The following is a 24,299-nucleotide window of genomic DNA, read 5'->3' on the forward strand; positions in this document are numbered from 1 at the left end:
CCCCCCCGCAACCCGCCGAAGGTTACTTGCGCACACATCCTCGCATTGCTCTGTTATTTATGATAATTCAAAGTAATATCCTACAGCAATTTCATCAGCAAAGACACGACTCAAGGCGGGAAGGCAGCCCAGCCCAGAGTGTAGTAGGCGTGAGGTTGGTTGGGGAGCCTGGGAGGGTCGTGGGGGGAGGTGTATGGCAGCTCATGTGTAAATGCAAATATCCTTTTACCCGGCAAGGTCTTCGGGGGTAGTAGCCGCCGTCGTGCCTATTGAGGTGTCCTTGCGGATGGGCCTGAAAATGGCTAAAACGTGTCAAATGTGTGAAAATTGCCCGAAATTTGTTTGCCTAATTGGAGAGGGGCGTGTGGTACGAAACGGGAACTGGTTCGGGCTCCGCCACATAGGTACAGCTACTCAATGGTATTCCAAAAAACCTGGAACTAGTTCTGGTCTCAAAGTGAACTAGTTCCGGTCTCACAGTGAACTAGTTCCGGGGTAGAATTTGATAGGTTTTTGCCTTTGGTCCAAATTTTTTATTTGTGTGTCATGATTTTTTTGAAATTGAACTGCTACGAGTGATCTTTTGGACAATTACTTGTGATTCGGACAGGCCAATTGGTAGATGAACTGCACCAATGTCCTGGTGGGTCGCCCAGTCATGCGGCCCTTCGTCAGATACGGCATAATGCCGTATGTGGTGAGCATCCCAGTGCCCCGGGTATCGAGATGCGCCCAATCGGAGCAGGGGACCATCTCGTTCAGAACAGCGGCGGCCAGGCATGAGGAGGCCCGGCCACGACCATCGTTGCTGAGATCGTAGCCAAGCTCGTCGGTGACCTGCCTTTTGTAGTAATTCCAGAGGGGCAGCCGCCAGACCCGATCGCCGGTCAGGGCGCCAGCTCCTTGGAACTGCTTCCAAATGTAGTGAGAGTTGGAAAAGATGCCTGTGGCGCCGCCGCCAAAGGCCTTCTGCGTGCCCCTGCCCAGAGTGGCCACGTCGACGACGAGGCGCGGCTTGTAAGTGGCCTGACCATAGAGCAATGGATCGGCCATTACCACCACACCGGCCTTATCCAGATCCCGCACGGCCATTGTCTTGTTGTTGAGCAGGGTGACCACGTCGCCCGGCTTGCAGGACATGCCCGAGGGCATGTTCTCACACAGCGGCAGGATGCACACGATATTAATCGGCAGCGAGAGAGCCGCACAGCAGCGCAACATCGCCACGCAGGCGGCGGCCCCGGACATGCAGGCGCGGTACTCGTCCATGTCCTTGCAGCTGCGTATATTGATGCCGCCAGTGTTGAAGGTGATGCCCTTGCCCAGGAACATGATGGGCTTCTCCTCGGGCTCGGTGCCGCAGTAGCTCAGCTCCATGAGGACGGGGGGCTCGCAGCTGCCCTTGGCGATCATCAGAAACGAGTGCAGCCTCTGGGTCTCTATCCAGTCCATGGTGCGCACCTCCACAGTGATGCCGCACGGACAGAGGGCATCGACGGCGTTCTGGGCAAATGTGGTGGGGGTCATGCAGTTGGCGGCTGCATCGCTGAGCCGTCTCGCCAGATTCTGGGCATCCGCCTTGAAGATCCCCCTCGTCCAGTTGTCCAGCTCGGGGGAATCGTACAGCTCCAGTTTGGGTAGCAACGGGGTGTTCTTTTTGGACAGCTGCTGGGTGAAGCGCCATGTGGCCAGGCCAGCGCCCTCGGCCGCCTGCTCGGCGTAGTCCATGGAATCGACCGACACCTCTTGGCAGCCAACCTCCTGAAGGGAGCGCGCCCCAATGCCGGCTGCCTTGCGGACATTCTCCATGCCCTCGTCGAGCATCTCCAGCTCGTTGAAGCCGATGCCCTCCAGTCCGACCCCCACCACGGCAATGGCGGTGTATTCCGGATCGATGTTGTTGAAAACTTTGCCCCGTCCCAGCCGCCCATCGATTTTCGTCTGGCAGATGAGCTCCTCGAGCCTGCCGTGCAGGCGTTCGTTCAGCTTCTCGCCGCTGGTCGTCAGCTTCGGGCCTTTGTCGCCCTCCTTCTGGTAGATGCCCACCACGAGACCCTTGGCGCCCGGCACCTCTCCGCATGCGTGGCGGATGTTCGAGACCACCGGACTGCTAGCCCGGATGATTGAGTTCAGGAAGGTCCCACGAAGGCGATTCATTTTGAAAATGCGGTCTAAGAATTTTTTGAGTGATAAACCAAAGCGTCACGATACTAATCCCTAATAGTAAAACAAAGTACAACACAACAGGAAACAACAAAAATTTTGAAAACAAACACGAAATTTTTTACACAAAATTTTTGAAAAAATAACAACACGTAAGATCCGAGCAACGAACAAAACAGACTGAATAAAACATTAGTCGATTTTGGGGCATAACAGCCCATATGCTCAACGACTGCTTCGTTTTTACACAAAAGAAATACATTTTTTAGAACATTGTGACAAAAACAGTTGGCCTTTATTTAAACAACAGATATTTGTGGCACCAAAGACCATTAAGCCCATTAACTCTTTCATGAATAATGGCCACAATTATGGCATAATTCGAGCCAAAACTAACACCGAATCGACACCGAATCTCAGACTGATTCGATTCGATTTATTTTGTAGTTTGATAATTTATGCAAATGCCGGTGGGGTCGTAATTATTTGGTTGATTAAATGATCCTTTTTTGAGATTCAAGCAGAAGCAGATGGCCATCATTATTGGAGCTGGCAACTTGATTAATTCATGTACACGAGTATCGTTGAAATGCGGCATTTTCCACTCTATTTCCGTAATTAGTTCGAACAAATAACCGATGAAAATGGCCAATTAACATGCACAAATAATGATGGAAACAATGCTGCCCAAAACGGTACGGTACGGTATTGTACACAATATTTTTTTGTTGCATGTAGTTGATTTTTGTTGAATTATTCAATCGGAAAGTTTATTGGGTTAAACAATAAAGTGCGGCGTGTGCCCGAAAGGTAAATATTTGATGAGGTAACTTCCCAGCTCAGAGTTACATATTATGAAAGGACTTTGCAGTGATGAAAGTCTAAATAGTTTTGGAGTGTACTTTCGAATTTAAGAAAAAATGTAATTCTCAAAGCACATTTGATGCTTGCTTAGAAAAACGTATCTCTGTCTCTATGTAATCTTCAATGTTTCAACTTTAGGCTCCACAAAATCCTGCCAGGACCTCCCAAATGATTCTGACCCAAACAACAAATGAGTTTTTGTTTTTCAATGTGTGTTTAAATCGGTTTCTTTAATTTGAAAAGTTCTCGGAAGACAACACAAACGGAACAGCTCGGACAGTGCTCGAAAACTTTCCGTAAAATCGAATCAAATAAATAGAAATGACTATTGCCCTAACAAGCAACTAAATTATTGTACAGGATGCTTAAATGTTTTGCTTTAAATCCGTGGATCTTCAAAGTACTTTGGAAAACATACATTAACCGGCTTAAGGCAAAAACTTTTCATTTAATCGAATATAATTCATTCAGATCTTAAGCTCTTCAAATGGCCATAAACCCAAACACGACGCTCTCTCTGTCTGTTGAAAACAACCAAAAACTTAGCACACTTTTCACTTATAGTGGCGGCTGTTGCTATCCTGGAGACTATCCGGGTGCCCGGGTAACCCCTGCGAAACATTTTAGGGGCAGGCAACTTTTTGGCTTATGCCAAAAGCTGCGGGAAGCAGCTCTTTGCCGGAACCCTGCCATAAAATGGTGTTGATGCTGACTGTCTGAGTGTGTCCCCATGTCGCTCCCTGTGCCCCCTGTGCTGCTGTGTGAGGATGGATACTGCCAACAATTTCATTACGGCGCTTTTAAAGTTTTGGTCCACCCAACCAACGCACACACACACATTGAAAATGAGACAGCAAAGATATGTACATGCATACATACACACTCGTATACACCACATAACCCACGGCATTGGATGCTATTTCTATTTGTACAGCAGTCATAGCCCTTCTTCTTCCCCTTCTCCCTACCCCTTCTGCCTTTGCACCCCACTCGAGAGAACCTGAGCTCGTTATAAATGGAAAACTTTTGCTGCGTTCTCAAGTGGGTTTTACAGCACTGGCTGGCACTTTTTGGCTGTTGCTTTTCCTTTTCGGGGGCAAAGTTTTTGCGCCCTTCTTGTTTATTTTACTTTTTAATGAGAGAGACATGTCGAGATATCGAGATCGCATGTCCCTGGTAAGCCATTGCCAGAGCATTTGACGATTAGCCATTTGAAATGGTTCGGTCAAGTTGTTGGACTTTCGAAAGGAAAAACTTTTCCAACCCAGCCACCCATATGGATGTTTTCACACACACAAAACTTTTGGCCAAAGAGAAATGGAGAGAGCTGTGAAAATTTGTCAAGTGGCAATTTTAGCCAGTCGAAGAGGCCATGGATCCGTGCAACAGTTGAGCTGGCAGTCAGTCCACTCGTCACAATGAGAGGCATGATGATATGATGGCTCGTTGTCTGCCTGTCTGCATAATATTGATTTCCTCAACTTGGTTTCATTCCTTTCCTTTCCTTTTTTTTGTTTTTTTTTGTTTTGTGCATGGCCAGGGCTTATCCCCTTTCGAGCACTCGTACACGTATTTCCATCTGCAATCTCCATTCTCTAGTGCCCGACTGGATAACACACAGTTGGAGTGTTTTTAATTCCAACTTTTCTTTGCGAACGCATTCGTATATCAATGAGAGTGAATCTGATAGGGGACCAAAAGTCATTGAAGGACTACACTACTCTTCGAGTGGCATTTGAATAGTGAACATCGGGTATTTGTACATACATATGTAAATATTGAAAACTTTGCATTGATTTTGTGTTCTATTGGATGTAAAGGCATTTTCATTTGGGTGGGTGCCTGGCTGGTGGGTGGTGTGTCTGTCGGTCCGGTCCGGTCCGGTCCTGTCCTGTCCAGTTTCGTTTCGTTTTGGTTGACCCCAATTTTATTTGGCTTTTGATATATATTTTGTTATTTGGTGAATGAGAAATCACCCAATTTGGTGCACTTTTTGGCAGATGAATACGACAGTTGCCCTGACATTTGGTTGCAATATTTTTGTGCATTTCATAATTGATCGAATTTTAACAATTTCATGAACTGCAATTGACATTGCTGCAGTATTTTTCTTTTCACAACTTTTCAACTTTTTTTTAATAAAGTGCAAATTAATTAAACTTTTGTCATTCATTGGAAATACTCGTAAGTAAATATTATGACATTTTAAATAAATTTCAGTGCAACCAGAAAGTGTACACTTATGAAAATGGGAAAATATTTACCGTTTTAAAGTCGTATTAATAAATCAACCATTTCGATAAGCTTCTATGGGGTCTCAAGGATTCTTTAGCTACTTCTAAGATTGTAAAATCCCGTGAGTGTCACGCCTTGAATGCGGGGCGGGGGAGACTGCAGCGTGGTTGACTCAAAGCTTCCTCGAAGAACGAGAGCGAAATACATACGGGAGTTGCTCTCATCGGTGGTGGTGAGAGCGCAGCAGCAGCGTCGCCTAGGCTAGTCAAAAGCTCGGCTTGCAGATCGGCCTTCGTTCCTTCTCGTCTTCCTCTCCCTTTCGCACAGCAAAGAACGAAAGCGAAAGCCGAGCAAGAGCATACATAGATCTCGAAGTTAATGTGGCTCTCGCTCCCGTTTTATTTCGCTGTTAGCTCGCTGCTGAATTAACATGGCTCTTCTCTGTAACGCCTCAATTTGATATTTTGCTGTTAGCTCGCTGCTGAATTAACATGCCTCTGTAAACTGTGGTACTTCTATGAAAATACTAGATACTAGAAAATACAGAATGCACAGTCCCTGCCGTCGCAACAAAATCAGCAGCTCTCGCAATCGTTCCTTTATCTTGAGTGTACTCGAAACAGTTTTTAATTCCAGCAGAGTCTCCTCTAACAGTTCCAACTAATTGCCAAATAAAATAACCAAGCAAAACTGTATGGCCGAAGCCTGGCACTGAGCTGTTTAGCCCAAAAAGTTAGCCAAGGCCTTAACCCATTAGTTTTTTCCGCTTAGTTGCAGTTTTCCTCGGACGAGTTTCATGTAAATATATAAATAATTGAGTTATCTGGCAGAGGGGAAATGATGTTCTCATCATTTAAATTGAAGGCAAATATGTGGACGAATCTGATTTTGCTCCAGATACGAGAACGAGTACAAATTGAAAAGTTTAGCTCCCTTGAACAAATTTGCAAAAGGTCCATACAAAAATGAGAAAAAAAATAGAATAGGAAAGAGAAGGAAATTGGCTGGCAGAAGCCAAGGCAAAAACTAGGCTAACACATACATGTGTGTGTGTGTGTGTGTGTTGGCCAAAGTAAGCTGCAGCTTAGCTGCCGATGGAGAGTGGATGTGTGGATGTGGATGCATTGGCATGTGTTTGATTTCCTTTTACGTTCGAATGATGTTTTCCTGCTCTAGAAAGAGCAATCAGAAAGTCAGCCCTGCAGCCCCTGCATTCCATCCAGGTTTTCTAATTGGGCATCAAACTTAATTGAAAATCATCATTTAGCTGATTGATTGATGGAAACGTAGGTGGGTAGGCATTCTCACAAGATATTTAATGAAAAAGAAACACTCTCACAGAGCAGCTTAGCAGCAAAGGTGTTCGCTTATAAGATTCCTATGATATAGGGCTCTGATCCGTACAGTCCCTTCTGGTATTCGCATCGCACAATATGCCCAACGAGTTCTCTCTTCTTTCTGTCGGTGTAATATTCGCCTGTAGGAAATGTATCAATTAGCACTGTCCTGGGCATAAGCCGATTATGGAACAGACCGAAGTAAAGGCCTAAGCATGGCCTAAAGTCTTTTGGTTTGGCTCCAAAAATTCTGGAATGGCCTGAAGAGAAATGGCTCATGTCGAAAATCAGCTTGTCAGCAACTTATCAAACGTGCCCAGCAGAGACAGACAGAGAGAGAGAGAGAAGGAGAGAGAGAGTGTGTGAGGAACACAGAAACCAGAGATTGAAGAGAGACAAAAAATGAGACTAATTAATTTAAAAAGCTCTGACAATCAGCGTCTGTTTGTCTCTCCCTCTGCTCGCTCTCTCTCTCTCTCTCTCCCACTCTCCCTGTCTCTTTGTGAATGCTGAAATGTATGCAATATGTAAAACTTAGTGTGAGCGAGAGGGCAACAATACAACAGCCATCTCCTTCCTGTCGGCAGTGCAATGGTATACTCTGACATTTATTAATGTTAACGCATCAACAACAATCGCCCCCAACCATGGCGAAGGGGGCGTGGCAAAGAGCTATAGAAGTGGAATTAAATACGCATTTGCTCTGTCAGCTTTCACTTTACCATCCAGATCCACAACCACTTTAGCTTCCCCCCCCCCCACCCACGGCCTTTGTTCCTGAAGAGCGGCTCCATAAAAGTTTTGCCAAGGAGTCCTCGGGGTTAGAGAGGCTTTACTTGAGAGCGCCCCCGCCGCCACCCAGGAGATAATAAAAATGTTAAGGTGCCTGGGCATATTATGAAAATGACATTAAAGTGGCACAGGATCACGGGTAAAGAGAGAGAGAGAGAGACGAGACCATCTTCAGCGCCTGTCAGTCAGTTATTAAAGCTTATGCCCATCTATCTAACTGAGGATTTAGTTCGGGACACCACTCCCTCCCTCCATTCCTCCCTTCCTCCATCCCTTCCTCCCTCTCTCTCGCTGAAGTGCCAGCAAATGGCAATCATTTTCCGTATTTTCCCGTATTTTCGCTCTACACTGAGCTCTAGAAGGTCGAAAATATGCAAGCGAATGAAACTTGAAGCTATTTTCTGGTTAACGACTAAGGACTTCAGTGTAACACAAGAATGCTTATAATTGGATGGCAAGTGGCGGATGGCTTAACGGAAAATACTAGTATACCAATTATCCAATAAAACGGAAAGAGTTTCCCTCAAACCAAGCGAAAAAAATGCACTTTTAGAACAAACTCGCCAATTATTTGGTTTATATTTCTTCCAGTTAAACCGCAAACAAAAATTCATTGTGAAACAACTCTAACTTTCGTTGATCAACGATTTGATACTGTAGAAAGGGCATAAAGGACGTTTTTTGCTATCCCAAAATCTTTTGAGTTGCGTATCCCCTCGAAATGGAGTTCCATTCCTCATAAATTTCTTTTTTTATGGAAAACATGCTTTTATTTTTAGGACATTTATTTGGTTTTTTTTAACGCTTTCGTGTCCGTTTATTCCATGTATTTTTGCACAAACTCATTGTTGTTGTTGTTGTTGTTTTTTAGTCCCTAGGGCTCAGCGGTCGGTGGCACCTAATCCCATGCAGGTGCATGCCGAACCACCAAACATAACTCATATGTACATTTCTTTTATGTTTTTGTGTTGTTTAACCATTTGGCGGCAGTGGCAATTTGACGTGCAAATAACTTAAATAAACAACAAAAACCCAGGGCTAAAAAAGCCGAAAGCGGAGATGCCCTTACAAAAGGTTAAATCATATGGCGGCTGTCTAGAAATAGTTTCTTTTTGGTAGATCATTATTTGTGCCTCTTCGTGGCAAACTTTTGTGAAAAGAAAGGGTAAATGAAGGTACAACAATGGTTTATTTTCTGTTGGCTGTGCCTGCTACTGTTTGTGGCCACAAAAGTTATGAAAATATCGCATACACGCACACAGATACAGAGCCCGTGTGGCAGTAGCAGCAGCGCCCACAAGTCTGCATTTGTTCAACTGTTATAAGGGCAACAAATCCAAGACAGCATCACTAAAACTGTGCTACCATTTGGGGCCGGAGAGCGCATGACCAAACAGAAAGAGAGAGAGCCAGAGGTAGAGAGAGAGCAGGGCAGGGCAGGGCAGGGCGGTTGCACTGGCAGCCTGAGGCGGCAACAACAGCAGCAGCACAGGCACGGGCACAGGCACAGGCACAAAGACCAAAAGTTTAGGCCAAAAAAAACGTAACAGCAGCCTGACCTTCACCATTACCGCAGCAGTACTCTTTTTCTATTTTATCCCGAGAGCAGCTGCCCGTGTGTGTGTGTGTGTGTGTGTGTTTTGGCCCCAGCTTTTGTTTGGCTTAAATGCTTTTACGCTAAATGGAGCAGCAGAAGCCGCAGCAGCAGCAGCAGCAGCAGCAGCAGCGGCAGCAGCCAAGCGAGGCACGGCCACCACGTCATTGAAGGCATTGATACGCGGAAGTTGGGCCCATGCGGCGTATACTTAATGTTCACGTGCATGGATGGCTTGTAGAGTGTGTGTGTGTGTGTGTGTGTGGGTTTGGCAGGAGGTGGGCTGGTAGAACACCTAATGAGTTTGTTAACCCTGATCCTGGCAAAATATGGGGATAGAAATAATCCAGAAATATCCTTGCAAAGAGCATAATATTCAGGCCCTAACAAGGAAGATTCTGAACTGAATCTGAATCGATATCTGCCATCTTGAGCATATTCAAATAAAATTTCCACTCGTGCACAAATCATTTGCGTACAATCGATTCAAAGTTTCAGCACTTTTCCATATGTGTTCATGTGTGGCCAGCCATTTATGCGACATTTACGATGTGTTTTGGCATCGATGGAAATATGCTGAACATGATTGATGATCCGTCTGATTGAATTGGGTTTGGGCCGAAGTGTTTGATGGATTGTTGTCTGCGGCCAGAGCCGCCGCCAGCATTCGTTGGAGCACCTCGTTGTCAGGACCAAAATATACCCCCACAAGAAATACAACCAAAAAAACACACACACACACACACACACACACACACGCACAGTTAAGCGGATTTCCGCCAGCAGCAGCAGCAGCCGAAACAAAAGGAGTTTTTGTTTTTCCATGTGGTCTGCGTGTGCCGAGGGATTTTGTGTGTGTGTGTGTGTTTTTTTTTTTCGTTCGTTCATGGCACAAGAAACTTAAGCAGAAATGCTTTTCCCTTCCATGCAAAAGAGAGAAAGAAACATTTAATCAACTTTACGTGAAATAAATTATATATATATATATGTATGTATTTTTGGGGGCTCCGGGAATGCCATTAGGCTTATTAGAAGTGAAGGAAAATGGAAAGCAAATCAGCAGCCAAAGAAGTCAATGAGATTAAGATGGATGATGCATGAAAATGCCCAGAGGTAGGGTCATATAGAAGCACAAAATTTTATGAAAAGGGTTCGAAATGGAATTTCTAGGAATTTTTAATGAATTTTAATGAATCAGTTTGTGGGTCGCAATAAATAAACATTTTCTGTGTCTGTCATTTTGGGAGGAATTATGTATTGAAGGGTCCCTTTTAAATGTTTTCGAATTAATTATGAAAATGGTTACAAATGATTTCTGTTGAAAAATCATGGAAATACTCAAGGACAGTACAAGTTTTTTATATCCTACGTAAATTCGAAATAGCACAGAATAGTATACAAAAATCTCAGCAACATTTCTTGCTTTTTTGTACACATAAAACATTCATTTTTCTATTTTATGGAAAATTGTTCACAGCGCAGCAACATGTTTTATGGTATATTGTCCGAAATATATGTACTTTACAAGTCGTGTCCCCAAAAAAACCATCAGAAATACGTGTGTGTGTGTGTGTGTAAATAAATGCAAATGGAGCTGTTGAAAAATAGTTGAGCATAAAGTTGTAGGTTCTTTTGTTGGGTATTCGGTTCGTGAATTTTTCTAAGTAATTGCTGTTTATGCCAAATTATTTGTGCAAGTTTTCCATTTTGTTGGACCTCTATACATGCGATTATGTGTGGTACTTTTGTGTGCATCACGTACACACGCCCCCGCCTTGATTTATGGCATACAATTTTTCAAAAGCTCGTTGTCAAAAAGTGGACAAAAAAAAAAAAACACCACCACCACCACAAAACTTTTCGCAGGGTCAAAATAGAACGAGAAAAAAAAAGAAAACTTTTTCCTTTGGAATGCCATTTGTTCATTGTCCCATTGTTGTTGCTCATTTGGGTATGGTATGGGAGTGCTATGGCTGGGTGGTTTTTCCTCGCTTTTTAACTTAAATTTTCCAATTTTTCTTCATTCACTTTGACACCATGAATAACGCAGGTGAATGAATGCATTCGTTGGGTTTTTAATTGTGACAGACCATAGAAGGACCCCAAGAATATTAGTATTATATTAGATTAGAGCAGGTGTTTGGCCATTGAATAGGAAGGAGAAACTAAAGCCCCATTGATTCTGTCAGATCAAGTACAGAGGAGGATATTCGTCTTTGTGACGAATTAAATGGGGATGGGGATCAAGCTCCATTCTCCATCGAAACCCCTGTATCTACCACTTTCGGTGGCTTCTTTTGAGCAACTGTTTGCCAATACTTATGAACAAATAAACCAGCCTTTGATTCGCTGATTAAAAGTGCTCAAAGCAGGGCCCTGCAGGGCAAAAGGCAAAAGGCAACAGGCAGGGAGTGGGTAGATCAGGTTTGAGTGCTATAATTTCTAAAAGATATATATTTTTGTTGCTGATGAGAAGGAGTTGGCAAACACACACAAAATGTTGCCATGACTAAAGTGCCTCAAGTGATGGACCAGACCCAGGCCAGAGCAGACGCTTTTTTCCTTTTGCCCCACTTGCTACGCTCTCACTTAGTCGCCACCCCCCCCCCTCTCTGCACTTATTCCCCTTGCAACTACTGCTACTGCTGGAACCCCCCCCCCCCCGCACATCTCATCATGTATCCCATCTGTATGCGGAGGAGGATGATGACGGAAGTCTCAAAGTGACAGACAATTTTTGCGTTAACAAGAATAACAGCAAAGTGAGGTAGAAACCGGAGCCTGAAAGCGTTGGAAACTTTAGCCACATGTGTGTAAATATTTTTTTTTGTATGTGCTTCCCCCTCCCCCCCCCCCCCTCCGTAATGATAGGAGGGGGACCTAGCGGCACCTGGCTCCTGGCTCCTGGCAATCCTGGAGCTCCAGTTGCAGCTCCATTTTGCCGTCATCATTAGGAGGCGGCTCATCGTCCGCTTAGCTTCCTCTGCCACGCTTTGTTGGCTGCTACAATTTTACAATTGACTGTTTTCTGCCCCAAAAAGGGGCCGGGGGGGGTGGTGGGGGGCACCAAAGGTGAGGGAGAGCTTAGGGGATGCTGATGAGAAATGGGAGTGTTCGTAAAACGCTTGACTTGTTTTACGCATTATTTACTTACGTTGGGATGCGCTGCCTGCTGCTTGCTGCCTGCTGCTTGCTGCCACATGCCCCACCATCTACGTGTGCACGTGTCTGTGCCAGTGTGTGTGTGTCTGTGTGTGTGTATGGATAGGGCTAGGGATAGGGGCGTGGCAAATGAACTAGCTTGAAAGTAAGTTTTGTGGCAGGCAGCAAAACGTTTGCTTCCAATTAATTGTGTACTCTGTGGATGGCTCTGAATGAATGAAGGAGGGGAGGATTGGGCACGGTGGGGGTGACCGGGGGGGGGGGACTCCGGCTCTGGCACTGATGAAAATGTGGTGATGTGGCTAATGGCCTTCTATTTCATTCGGGATACCGTGCACCGGGCCCCTTAATGGCTGCAATTCGAAATGAAGGAGTCCAACGTGCCGTCGTTTTATTTCCCTCCCTCCCTCCCCCCCCCTCCCCGGTACAGAGGAAAAATTAAAGATAAAATTACATGAAATTTCCCATAAACACAAGAATTTATCCAATAACAGCGAAATTAGGCCATTAAAAAATGCCCACGATATCCAAATCAAATCAAAATTTTATCTACCCTTACCTTTGGGCTCCCGGCTCCCCTTTTTTGGAAATGGCCCCATAAAAATGTTTGAAATGTGACAAGATATCCGTTATTTCAAAGTGAAGTAAAAGAGAAACATTTACATATACAAATGGCTTGAAATGAGCAAATAAAATGATGTTTAATGATGCATAAAATATTGGTCAAATATTTGGCACTTACTCGATCGGTTCTTGTGGAGAGCGGCGTGTACATATAGGGGGTATATATAGAGAATCTTTGTCTAGGCTTTGTCCACAGAATCTTGAATAATATTCCAGAGTAAACACAGAAAAAAAACGTCTCAAACACTCACGCAAGATGCTAAATGACAGCCGGCTTATGCAACATTTATTTGATATTGTATTAAATATTTAACGCACGACACGATAAAACACTTTTGCCTCATTAATCTACAGAAAGGGATAGATAGCCAGAGAGAGAGATAGATATAGAGGGAGAGAGGGAGAGAGAGAGAGACACAGATAGAGAGTGTAAGACCGGAAGCGGAAGGTGCTAATGAAGCCGGCACAAACGACACAAACCTAAACACACACCAAACAAATACAGACACAGCTACGAAGGCCCACCGGGCCACAGTTCAGTTGATTTATATGGCAAGGGCTCGAAATATACATATATTCGAGATTTCTCTGTGGGTCTGGGAACCTTACGCGACTTGGCCGAGAGGCAAAGCGGATATGCGATGCGATGCGATGCTAGGCGATGCTAGGCGATGCGATGGGCAGGAGAGTGTTTCCGTCTAGACGGCAACACTGGCAACGGGAGACTGAATTGTTTCGCCGAGCGCCAGTAAGTATGCACCAGCACGGCCGTATAACACTTTTCGGCTGGGTATAACAGTTTCGCAGAGACAGAGAGGGTTTTCCTTTGAGGAGAGTGCCCGAGAGGGGGGCACGAGATTACCTGCCGAAAGTCGAAATAAAATTGCGTTAAATGATGGTGGCGCGACCTTGATTCTCCTACCCAGCATCAGCATTAACTTGGCCAACAACTACTGGTACTAACGAAAACATATGTGTTATGGCCAGAACAGAAAAACCCCAAATCAGTTCCGCCAATTTCGTTTTATTGAGCAGAGAACTTTATGGTTACCCACCACCACCTTGGCCCCCCACGAAACGATGATGATTATGATTATGATTATTCACCCAGCATGTCCTGCGAGTGTGTGTGTGTGTGGGGGGGGGGGGGGGGGGGACATAATTAGGCCATTAAATATACAAGTAAAGTGAAGGCATCCTTCGGCCTCGGAGCAACAAATCAAAGAAGATGATAAACAAATTTCACTCTTGACAACCAGAATCCCTGGGCCATTTCAAATGGCGATGAGAGATGGCCCACAAGGAAAAAAAATAATTTCCAGCACAACTTTTTCTTTTGGCGGAAAGCGTAATTGAATTTTTATTGACATTTCTTGGGGGCAACGAGTGGGAGCTGAATGACAGAGTTGCCTGAAAATAAAGCGCAACTATTTTGCAGAAATGGCCAGGACAGACAGAGAGGGGACACTAGAATGGGGCCAGTAAACGGCAGGGAGGGGAGGAGAGAGGCAAGAGAGGGAGCAACCAAAAACTTGAGAAAATCCCAGGGAAATGAGAATACTGGATTTTAATTTGGTTTCTTTTTCTTAAGAGGTTTTCCAAATGGGCTGGCTTGTGGCGTGGCAGGTCTTTTGGGTGTGGATGGTGCCACGAATGGCTCTATAAAAATGGTGAATGGCGAATGGCGAAAGGCTTGACGGGGCCCCGCAATGATCTCCGCTTAATCAGGTCCGTTCTAAGGGAAATTTGGTTAATTCTACTCGAAATTAATGCATCTTTATTGCCTTCTCCGGCTTCTAAACATCGCGGGGTCTCTCTAGTCTTTGAAGGCCAGTGTGAGAGTGCAAGATCTTTTTTGTTCGGACACCACTCTCTTCTGTCGATGCTCAAGCGTCCATCTACACAGGCTTAGGCCTCCTGAGGCCTTGGCGTCCTCACAGCCATCCCAGTCGTTGGGCCATCGCTGCTGTTGGCTTCTTCCTTGATCGCTACCAGCTCCTGCTGGGGTCTTGGAGCTTTCCACTAGACGACTCGACGGAGCCGCACCCCTCTTTCTGCTGCTGGTCCACAGAACCACTAATCGCTTCCGATCGAGCAATGGGCTGTCCCAATCATTCAATATGATACGGCCTTGTCGTTTGTGTGCCTTCTACACCCCCCCCCCCCCCACTCGTTGTCTATCATTATGTAATTGTATCTATCATATATCTAATTGCTCTATCGTTCTGATACCTTGGCCCCACCACGGCCAATTAAAGCAGGACCTGGCCAACACTTTGTCATGGGCTATCTGCCACACCCCCACCCCCGCCCTGTAATATGTGCAACTATTATCATTTACGGTCACCCCGCTTTACGGCCCCCCAAACGTTTTGCTCATTACCAAGAGATGCCCTCCACCTCCACCCCCACCTGACGCCCATCCATCCACCTACTCAGTGCTGAGCCACAGAACCACTTTCCCTGGCTGGTCATTAAATTATTTTATATGGCACATTAAAAGCACACACACACACACACACACAGATATGTACGTGTATATTCACGTGGAAATGCATTTGCAGTGAGGGTCAAAGGCCACACACACACACACACACACACACAGAGAGAGAGAGAGAGAGAGAGAGAGAGAGTGTGGGAGGGACGCATCTTTGGGGCAGCTTCTATCTGCTATTATTATCATGGCTGGACCTGGGAGCCTGGTCTGTTATTATTGTTATTAGTGTGTGCCTCGGGTGCTAAGCAATTATTTAAAGCGCTCGTAGAGACAGCCAGGGAGGGTGAGAGGAGCGAGAGAGAGCGAGAGAGAGAGAGCAAAGAGATACAAGTGGCACACATTTGCATGCAGCAAGCATGGACCTTCTCTCTTTGTGGGGCCTATGGGGGAATGCCTCACGTTTGCTGCCGAGATTTCAATTTAAAAACATGAAAGGAGCACCATCCCCGACCGTGCCACAACTTTTCTGTGCCAGCAGGACATCCATCCCCCAAACTGGTTGGCTGGCTGGATGGCTGGATGGCTGGATGGCAGACCCCGCCTCTGTGACGGCGTTGATGGAGTTGTCGCCTTGGCCTCCTGATTGCGGGCCATTGTCCAGAGAAGCTCTCACATATTTATTTACAATTTAAATGCAGAAGCAGAAGCCGAGGCAGAAGCGGCAGGCCACAGACAGCCCAGCCCCACCTGTCGCCGCCTTTGTGTCGTTTTAATTGGGCCAATCAATTGAGCCAACAAAAGGTTAAATGCTTAAACAATTGCGGGTACTCCACCGCCCCACACACACACACACTCTATGCGTATGGTCGGGGCTTTTGAATGGCATCCAAGAGAGCGCAGCGCAGGTGAGCCACTGCCTCGGGATTGAAGACCAGCGGCGATCCAGTGTCATACTCATCGGTCTTGAAAGGATCGGCTGGCCAGGGCCAGGCAAAGAGGGTGTTGCTCGTGCCACTCCGCTGGCTGTGCCAGAAGAGCTTGCGGCGCACGGCCTGGACTACATGACGCTGCCGCTGGCAGTCCTGCTCGAACATCTTGTCCGCGATGCCCATCGCATCGTCGATGTTCTCGTAGGGCGTGTGATTGTATATTTCTGTGGGCCTGGTGGCAGGCAGCCCGTCCAGCACACGTTCGAGCAGATCCATTCGCCAAAGGGTGGCCTCCCAGTAGGCCGTCAGATTGGTGGAGCGCGCCAGGCACTCGACGATCTCCGTCACATTGGCATCCTCCATCTGCAGGTTGCTCGCGCATTCGGAGAACCTTCTCTGGCCCTGGCTGAAGCCCAGCAGCAGCAGAACCAGCCACATCTTTGGCCCAGAGTTGGTACAGAACTGATATCAGGTTGCCCGGCCAGAGCCATAGGGCTGCTGTTTTTTTCTTTCCTGGAAATTGATTCGTTTCGCCCCAAAAGAAATCAGATGTATGAGAAGCTCTACGAGCCACACAAACGAGCAACAATCTAAGAATTCTGTGGCCATAAATTTATGTTTGCACTTGTGACGCCTCAGAGACTGTTTGGCGGGGGAGGGGGGCAAACTTTCAGCTCATCCGGCTTGGACCAGCAAGCCTTTCTGGCCCTATGGCAGCCATAAATATCCCATACAAATTAACGCAGCCGTACACGTTTTAGCCAGCCAAAACTCCACCCAGACCCCAAAATTCAGGGGAAAAACTAAAGCCAGATCCGAGCCGCTTATAACGCTTATAATGCCCTTAGATTGATCGATTTTTGAAGATATGTCGAGGACTTTGATCTACCAGAAACCCTAAGGATCTAAGTAGGCGCCATTTCCGGTTTCCTCTTTTACTGCTTTCACATCTCTTCAGCTTTTAACTGAATAAAGAGTGCTCAAAATTGAATAATTTTTCATATAAATACCTAAATTTCTGCTTAGCGGGGTACTCCCCATTCGAATTCCCGCAAAACTGCAACAGTTTGTCCCTCGACAATTTTTTTTTTGTGGATCCTGACGAGTTTTGGTTCCTTTGGGGGGGGTGGGGGGGTGCAGCTTCTGGTTTCTTGTTTGGTAAGCAAAATTTATTGTTTGCGGAAGCTGTCTTTAATGGTGCGCGCCCAGCAGCCACGCCCCGAACGGCGCCCGGCCAACATCCTGCCCATCCGCATTTAGTTGACCTTCAGCTGGAAATAATTTCAACTCATTGAGTTTAATGTCCTGTGCCTTCTGGGCGTGTCCCCAGCCATTTTGTAGAGCTTCATTTGTTTCTTTTATGGACTGGTGAGTGCCTACAGTGCGTACTAAAACTATAGGCATATTACAAAATGTATAATTTGGAGACTTACGGATAGACAATACGTCCCTCAATTGTTTTATACTTGCGTAACGCACTGTACTTTGCCTGTATAGGGCCACGTGCTTTTTTTTCCCCCCCAATAATCGCATGATTTATGTCCGACATCGGTCAGGGAACACATTTTCCTCTTTGCTCATAAATATTTTATCTACACAAAATTTGTTTTTTTTTTTATTTACATATATATATATATGTATATTTTCGCATATTTGTTTCTGGCTTGCAAATTGTATTTTGATATGGGATTTGCCCCTTTTGGGGCGGGCAGCCCTAATGCGTTTATAAAGTGTTAACATTGCGTATGTGTAATATTTAATAGCAGCTGTGCGGCTGTGCTGTGCTGTGCTGTGCTGTACCCCGCTTCCCCCCCGCTCCAAGTATATAGTTTATGTCTAAGATTTGATTTATGCTTGTGCCACGCCCAGTTTTTATTGCCTCGCCGAGGGTCATAAAAATGTTGAAGCTCACTCGAAGCGTTTTGTTGAGCTTCTGCTAAGAAGGTCGTAAATTTAATTGCTGCGATTATTGCTGGGAAAATTATCGCAGATCGGAGATAATCACAGAGCCGAGGGGAAGACAATAAATTTGCCAACAATTTTATGACCAAAGCCACTGGCACTACGGAAAGTGAAACTTGATTGGCACTATCCACAGGAAAAATGTGTGGGAAAATGGTTTTTAATCACTTAATTTCTTAATAAATATATATGAATTTTATAAAATTTAGTCCCTTATTTATTCATTTTTTTTTCTATATTTATTCTTTATTATTTATTTCCATAATTATTCGCAGAGAATCGCCAAATGAAGCCATTGATTTATGGATTTAAGGTCAAATAGGATTTATTCCTAATTTATTCAAGTCAGAATGTCCTCACAAATCTGCAGCCCTTAAAGATTAAAGATCCATTTAGGCCAGCCGTGGCTGCCACGCAGCGTTGCCAATTCCCTCGTTGCAAACTCCAATAATTTATGCTAATTCACTTGACTCCCATGCAACCGGCAGACGACCACAAAAAAGACAACCCGGGAAAAAAAATTACAATGAGATTGACTTCCTGTAAACGAGACTCGGTTGCCACAGGCACGTGCCACACACACACACACACACACACACAGCCATAGATACACTGGTTAACATTAAATCGAGTCTCTAGTAATTCAGCCCATTGCCAGGCAAGTGGCCAACTAATTGCTTGGGGACTTGAATTTGCATTTTGGCCAACGCACTCTCAATGTGTGTCATATGGGGGGAGAAGTGGGGTATTTGGACCAGAGAAATGGCTCAAAAGTGTCGGTGGAAAGCCCATAGTGTGGCAGCATAGCTCGTGGCCGTAGCATAATTTATTTAAAACAAACAGAAAGGCAAAAGAAAAGTAAAAGTTGGACAAGGATGAAGCCAACAAAAGTCAAACGCAGTCAACTCCCCAGTGGGGTGTCCTATCTATATGTGTGTGTGTTTTTATTTACATCCATATATGTATGCATCTGTGAGTGGGTCTCATTATTATGCTCAACACTTAGCTGGCAATATTTTTAGACCCACGTCGCGACGTTGGCGCCACGCCCACGACCTTCACACACATCTCACACACGGGTCAGTGGAAAATGCAAACAAGAAAGGGGCGTGCTTTTTTGGCCCACAATCTAGACTCTCTCTCTGCCCTGCCCTGCCTGCCCTGCCATGCCCTGCCCTGGCCTGCTCCTCTGCTGAATAGTCGTCTAAGCGTTTTGTCTAGTATTGTTCTGTTTCCGTTTCTTTTACCCTTATTTCTTATACCATTGTTCACCCTGTAAATGTAAGAAAATATGGTATGTGTGTGCTAGCAGAAGAGAGAAGAGAAGAGCATCTCTGGGGCCACTCAATTCCCAGAATAAACCACTTTTCTGGCCATTCGTTCAAACAGCCAACCGAAGGGGTTTTGATCGCAACGATCCTTCTTTATCGCTGCCCGAATAGTCGGTATCCCCATAGTCGGAATGCCATCCATCGTTTGTATTTGTATGTATTTTTTTGTTCGTGTGGTCTGTTGTAGTCACTTAAGGATTCATGTTGCACAGCAGCCGCAAGCAAACAGGCAGCCAGCACCTTCTTCATGTACTCCGTCTGTCAGTCTGTCAGTCACTCAGTCAGTCAGTCACTCAGTCAGTCAGTCAGACGCCGTCAGGCATGCTCTGAATTTTCAAATAGCCTTCATGAACCTTGAGACAAAAGCCAGTTCTGTTCTGTTCTGCGGTGTGCCCCCAATCCCCCCCCCCCCCCCCCCCCCCCGGGGTAACCATTTATCATGCGCGTATTTATTCGCACTGATTTTATTTTAATTTCATTAAAATTATGTGACAAAACTTAATTGGTTTCCATTGTTCAGAGAGAGAGAGAGAGAGAGAGAGAGAGAGTGTGTGGGGGATATTTGTACGCTTTTTGGAGCAAGATAGCACCAATCTGTTTCTCTGTGTGGGTGTATATCTGTGGGAAATAAACGAATTGTTATGGAAAAGTTATCCAATTTCGTGTCACAAAAGAAGATAAACTCCAACAAACAATTGAAAAAGTTGCATGAATCTCTTAATAAATTCTCATATATATACATATATATGTATGTATGTATAGCCTTTACTTTTGGGGATGGGTGTCGTTTAAATTTACCTTGTTGTTGTTTTGAGTAAACAAACTGCACTTTCCATTAGCATATTTTATATTTCAATTATGTATTCTCGTCAGTTTGTTGCATTCGCATTGGTAATTAGCCGGCAACAGCACTTGGGTGCCAGTGCATTATAAACAGTTAACTGTAAGCCACTGTACGTGGCATGCCCCCCACACCTCATGCAAATTTAGTTGCATAACTTGGCTGCGATGACTCCTGTGGCGATGGGGGGGTTGCCGGGGTTGCTGCCAAGTCATTCAAATGCAAATTCCTGCTGCACACACACACACACACACACAGACACTCGTATTGCCACCAAAGGACAAATGGAAATGTCAGGTTGCAGGTTGCAGGTTGCAGGTGCAAGTACGAGATTAGATGAAGACCAAGCCGGAAACTGTACTTTACTCCTCTTGGCCATAATTAACAATAATTCGGTCAATAATAAATCAGTCGTCCAACAAATGAACTTAGGGATTTGCAAGTGCCTAAATAAACCCGACTAAAATCGGATTTAAATCTGATTTAGATTGAATATAATTTCATGGCCTAAAAATTAACCAAAACACCAATTGAGGACTCTTTGAAATATGTTTGTTTAGCCCAAATTTTTGCCTTAAATGTGCTTCAAAATAGAAGATTTAGAAGGTCAATTTGGTAAATTTTCGACATATTTTTTAAACATTACATTCTCTGACTTTATTTTTGGACCTCTAACAGGACTTTTAGTCGTGTTGATAAAGTGGAATATACCTGAAGATATAGCGGACCAAAGTTGAAGTTTTCCTTAACTTCAAACAACTTTTTCTTTGTATGGTTTGGTCCGAATTTTGATTTTGTATCCTAGAATAAATTCGTTCATTTTCCATTCCACAAAAGTGTAATATTTGTTGTATATAAAAGGAAAGTTGCATTTCAAAGCTTAGACAGATTCATGGCACTGAAACGCAGTGTAACTAAATGCAGAGAAAACTGTCTTAAATCCTTCATGGATATATATCTTGAAATAGTTTCTTTTCCCTTTCGCATAAATTTTGAGAGACAGGGAGAGGAAGAGAGAGAGAAGGAGAAGGAGAACAGACAGAAAGGAAACAGAACATTAGGAAAGGCATCCAGCCATTGTGCATTCTTCTCCACTCTGCTCCAGTGCTGCTCCAGTGCTGCTCCAGTGGTGCTCCAGTGGTGCTCCAGTGCTGCTCTTAGCCCATGGTCATGATGGTCATGTGTGTTTAAAGAGCAGCCGCTTCAACGCCCATCCATACCATTTAGATGTAAATTACAAAGTTGGAAAACGCGAACTTGGAGCTGGCCAAGCAGGAAATAAAAGGAAATAAGCAACAAGCAAACAGAGATGGATACATGGATAGCGAGAGAGCGCACAGGACTTGGGTCTGTTTGCTTAGGACGTGGCCAGGACACTTTAGCCCATATTAGCACAGGGCTTGGCCTACAACAGAGAACAGGCAAAACAACTTTTGCATACATTACGGGGCAAAAGGAAATGCTTTTGGCCCGAAAACTTTAAGGCAGATGCTGTTGCCGATGCCGATGCCGATACCCCTCTGATATGCTCTTTTGGGATATGCCCTATCTGTGGAGCAGGGCGGGATGCAGCGGGTAATGAGCTCGCAATCAGCATTCGGCCACAATTGCCATGTCCTTGGCTTGCAATCGTCAGCTGCATGCCCCAACTGGATTTGCATCTTTTTCCGTTGTTCCTCTCTGCTTTATGCCTGTCTGACTTTTGGCCGCAGGATCCACTGGGGTAGAGAGAGAGAGAGAGAGAGAGATCGCTGGGTTCTATTCGGTACGTGCTGTGCATCGTTGTGTGATGCCATTGCCATTGCCATGGCATTTCGTACATAAATTAATGCAGTCGTAATACAATACACGTACACACTGGGAGAAGGCTAAGGATACACAGACACACACTCACTCAAAAGCCTGCAGCCACACACACACATAGATACTCGCACTCGCACTCACTCACATGTTTTTCGGCGGCACTGAAACTGAAATGCTGCAGTGTAATTTCTCTTTTGGCCGTTATTAAATAGAAATTTCTGCTCCATGACTTGTGTGCGTGTGTGTGTGTGTGTGTGTGTGTGTGTGTGTGTGTGTCTGCGTCTGCGGCGTGGCAACTCCTGCCAAAAAGTTCCTTTCATTCTTCCTTTATTATTCAGCCATCTCAATTTTCCATCCTCTCTTCTCCATAATACATATACATACATACATACATACATACATATATCTTTCTTATTTTATTTTTTTTTGTTTGGTTTTTTGGCAAATGTATGCACTGCAGATTTTTGCTTATCTTTTGGGACTCTTGCCGTCCGTCCGTCACTCTGCTTAAAGTTGATGGCCGAAATTCCGTATCCGAACAACTGATTCGAGTGGGAAAACTTGTGCGTTGCGGGGGAAAACCCACAAATGATAAGCAATTTATGGTTAAATATATTGTGCCTTAAAGAGCAGACAATTTTGCTTTAAGAAGTTTAAGAAAATGCAAGGCTTTTGGCGAGAGAATTTTGCTTGAAAAAATTTAAGAAAAAGCAAGGATTTTAAGAGTCTTTTAAGGCCCTAGAAATGGGAGAATTTTGCTTTAACAAATCTAAAAAAATCAAGGATTTTAAGAGTCTTTTAATACCCCAGATATAAGAGAATTTTGGCTTAAAAAATTAAAGAAAAAGCAAGGCTTTGAAGAGTCTTTTAAGGCCCTAGAAATGGGAGAATTTTGCTTTAAAAATTTTAAGAAAAAGCAAGGCTTTGAAGAGTCTTTGGAGGCCCTAGAAATGAGAGAATTTTGCTTAAAAAAGTAAAGAAAAATCAAAGCTTTGAAGAGTCTTTTAAGACCCTAGAAATGAGAGAATTCTGCTTTAAAAAATTTAGCAAAATCAAGGCTTTTAAGGCCCTTGAAATGAGAGAATTTTGCTTTAAAAAATGTAAGAAAAAGCAAGGCTTTTAAGGCCCTAGAAATGAGAGAATTTTGTTTAAAAAAATTTAAGAAAAAGCAAGGTTTTGGAGAGTCTTTTAAGACCCTAGAAATGAGAGAATTTTGCTTTAAAAAATCTAAGAAAAAGCAAGGTTTTTAAGAGTATTTTAAGGCCCTAGAAATTAAAGTATTTTGCTTTATGAAAATTCAAGAAAAAGCAAGAACTTAAGGGGCTTGGATAGATGTTCAAATCCGTCGAAAGAAAAACCAAAAATAATATTTCTTAAGCCCTAAAAATGGAAAGATCTGTGCCTTAAAAATGCATGAACACCCAAGGCCCTTAAGAGTGTTTGATCTAACAAAAATTTGAAATTTCTTAGACTTAAAAAGTGTCAAAATAAATACAATATTTTTGAACATATTATGAAGTACAACACTTTCAGATCTGCGGATCTCTTGATTGAAATTCTGAGAGTTAAGTATTCCGAGTGACTGGCTCGCCAGGGCGGAAAAATCTAGTCCAGTCAAAGATAGTTTCCCAGAGAAAAAGAAAAATCACACTTTTGGCAAAGTGAAAAAATTCCAACTACCAAAAACCATTCAAGTGTATAAAATCAATTTTAATTCTTCTTTTGGGGGAGAACAAAAAAAAAAAAAAATACGAAAATATACTTTTGGCAAAGTCACTTCCGAAGCAGCCGCCTACGGGGCCCATAAAGGCCCAAAAATAGCAATAAAATTTAACGCAAGTAACACTCCGCCCCAAAGGGGAGATGCTGTGGCCCCCTAAAATGTGGCCAAGGCGTATAACAGTTTCTCTCTTTTCCAAAGAGTGAGAGGGAGAGCGAGAGAGAGGGAAGAAGAGTTGTCGGAAAACTGTTGAAAATTCAACTCTGCATGGAAATTTGTGATTGGAAATTCATTAGGCCCGGTACAGCCCGGTCCAGCCTCCAATGTCCCGACTAATTAGACAGATTTATTGATAAAGTTTCGGCAAAGAAAATATTGAATTTTTAATGGTAATTGCAAATGGAGCAGAAGGGCCTGGCTATTATTTTTCGTAACGGAAGTTCCGACCAGATGGAGATTGGGTCAACGAACAACGAACACATTGGGGCTGCCTACCTGGCTCAAC

General features: G+C 44.3%; 1 pseudogene; it reads right to left on the bottom strand.

Annotated features, from left to right (window-relative positions):
* Positions 1–518: 518 nt before the first annotated feature.
* Positions 519–2,235, bottom strand: LOC6601366 (annotated as a pseudogene).
* Positions 2,236–24,299: the final 22,064 nt, after the last annotated feature.

The sequence above is a fragment of the Drosophila persimilis genome, unplaced genomic scaffold, assembly GCF_003286085.1.
Source record: "Drosophila persimilis strain 14011-0111.01,24,50 unplaced genomic scaffold, DperRS2 tig00001804-arrow-arrow-pilon, whole genome shotgun sequence".
Classification (NCBI taxonomy): domain Eukaryota; kingdom Metazoa; phylum Arthropoda; class Insecta; order Diptera; family Drosophilidae; genus Drosophila; species Drosophila persimilis.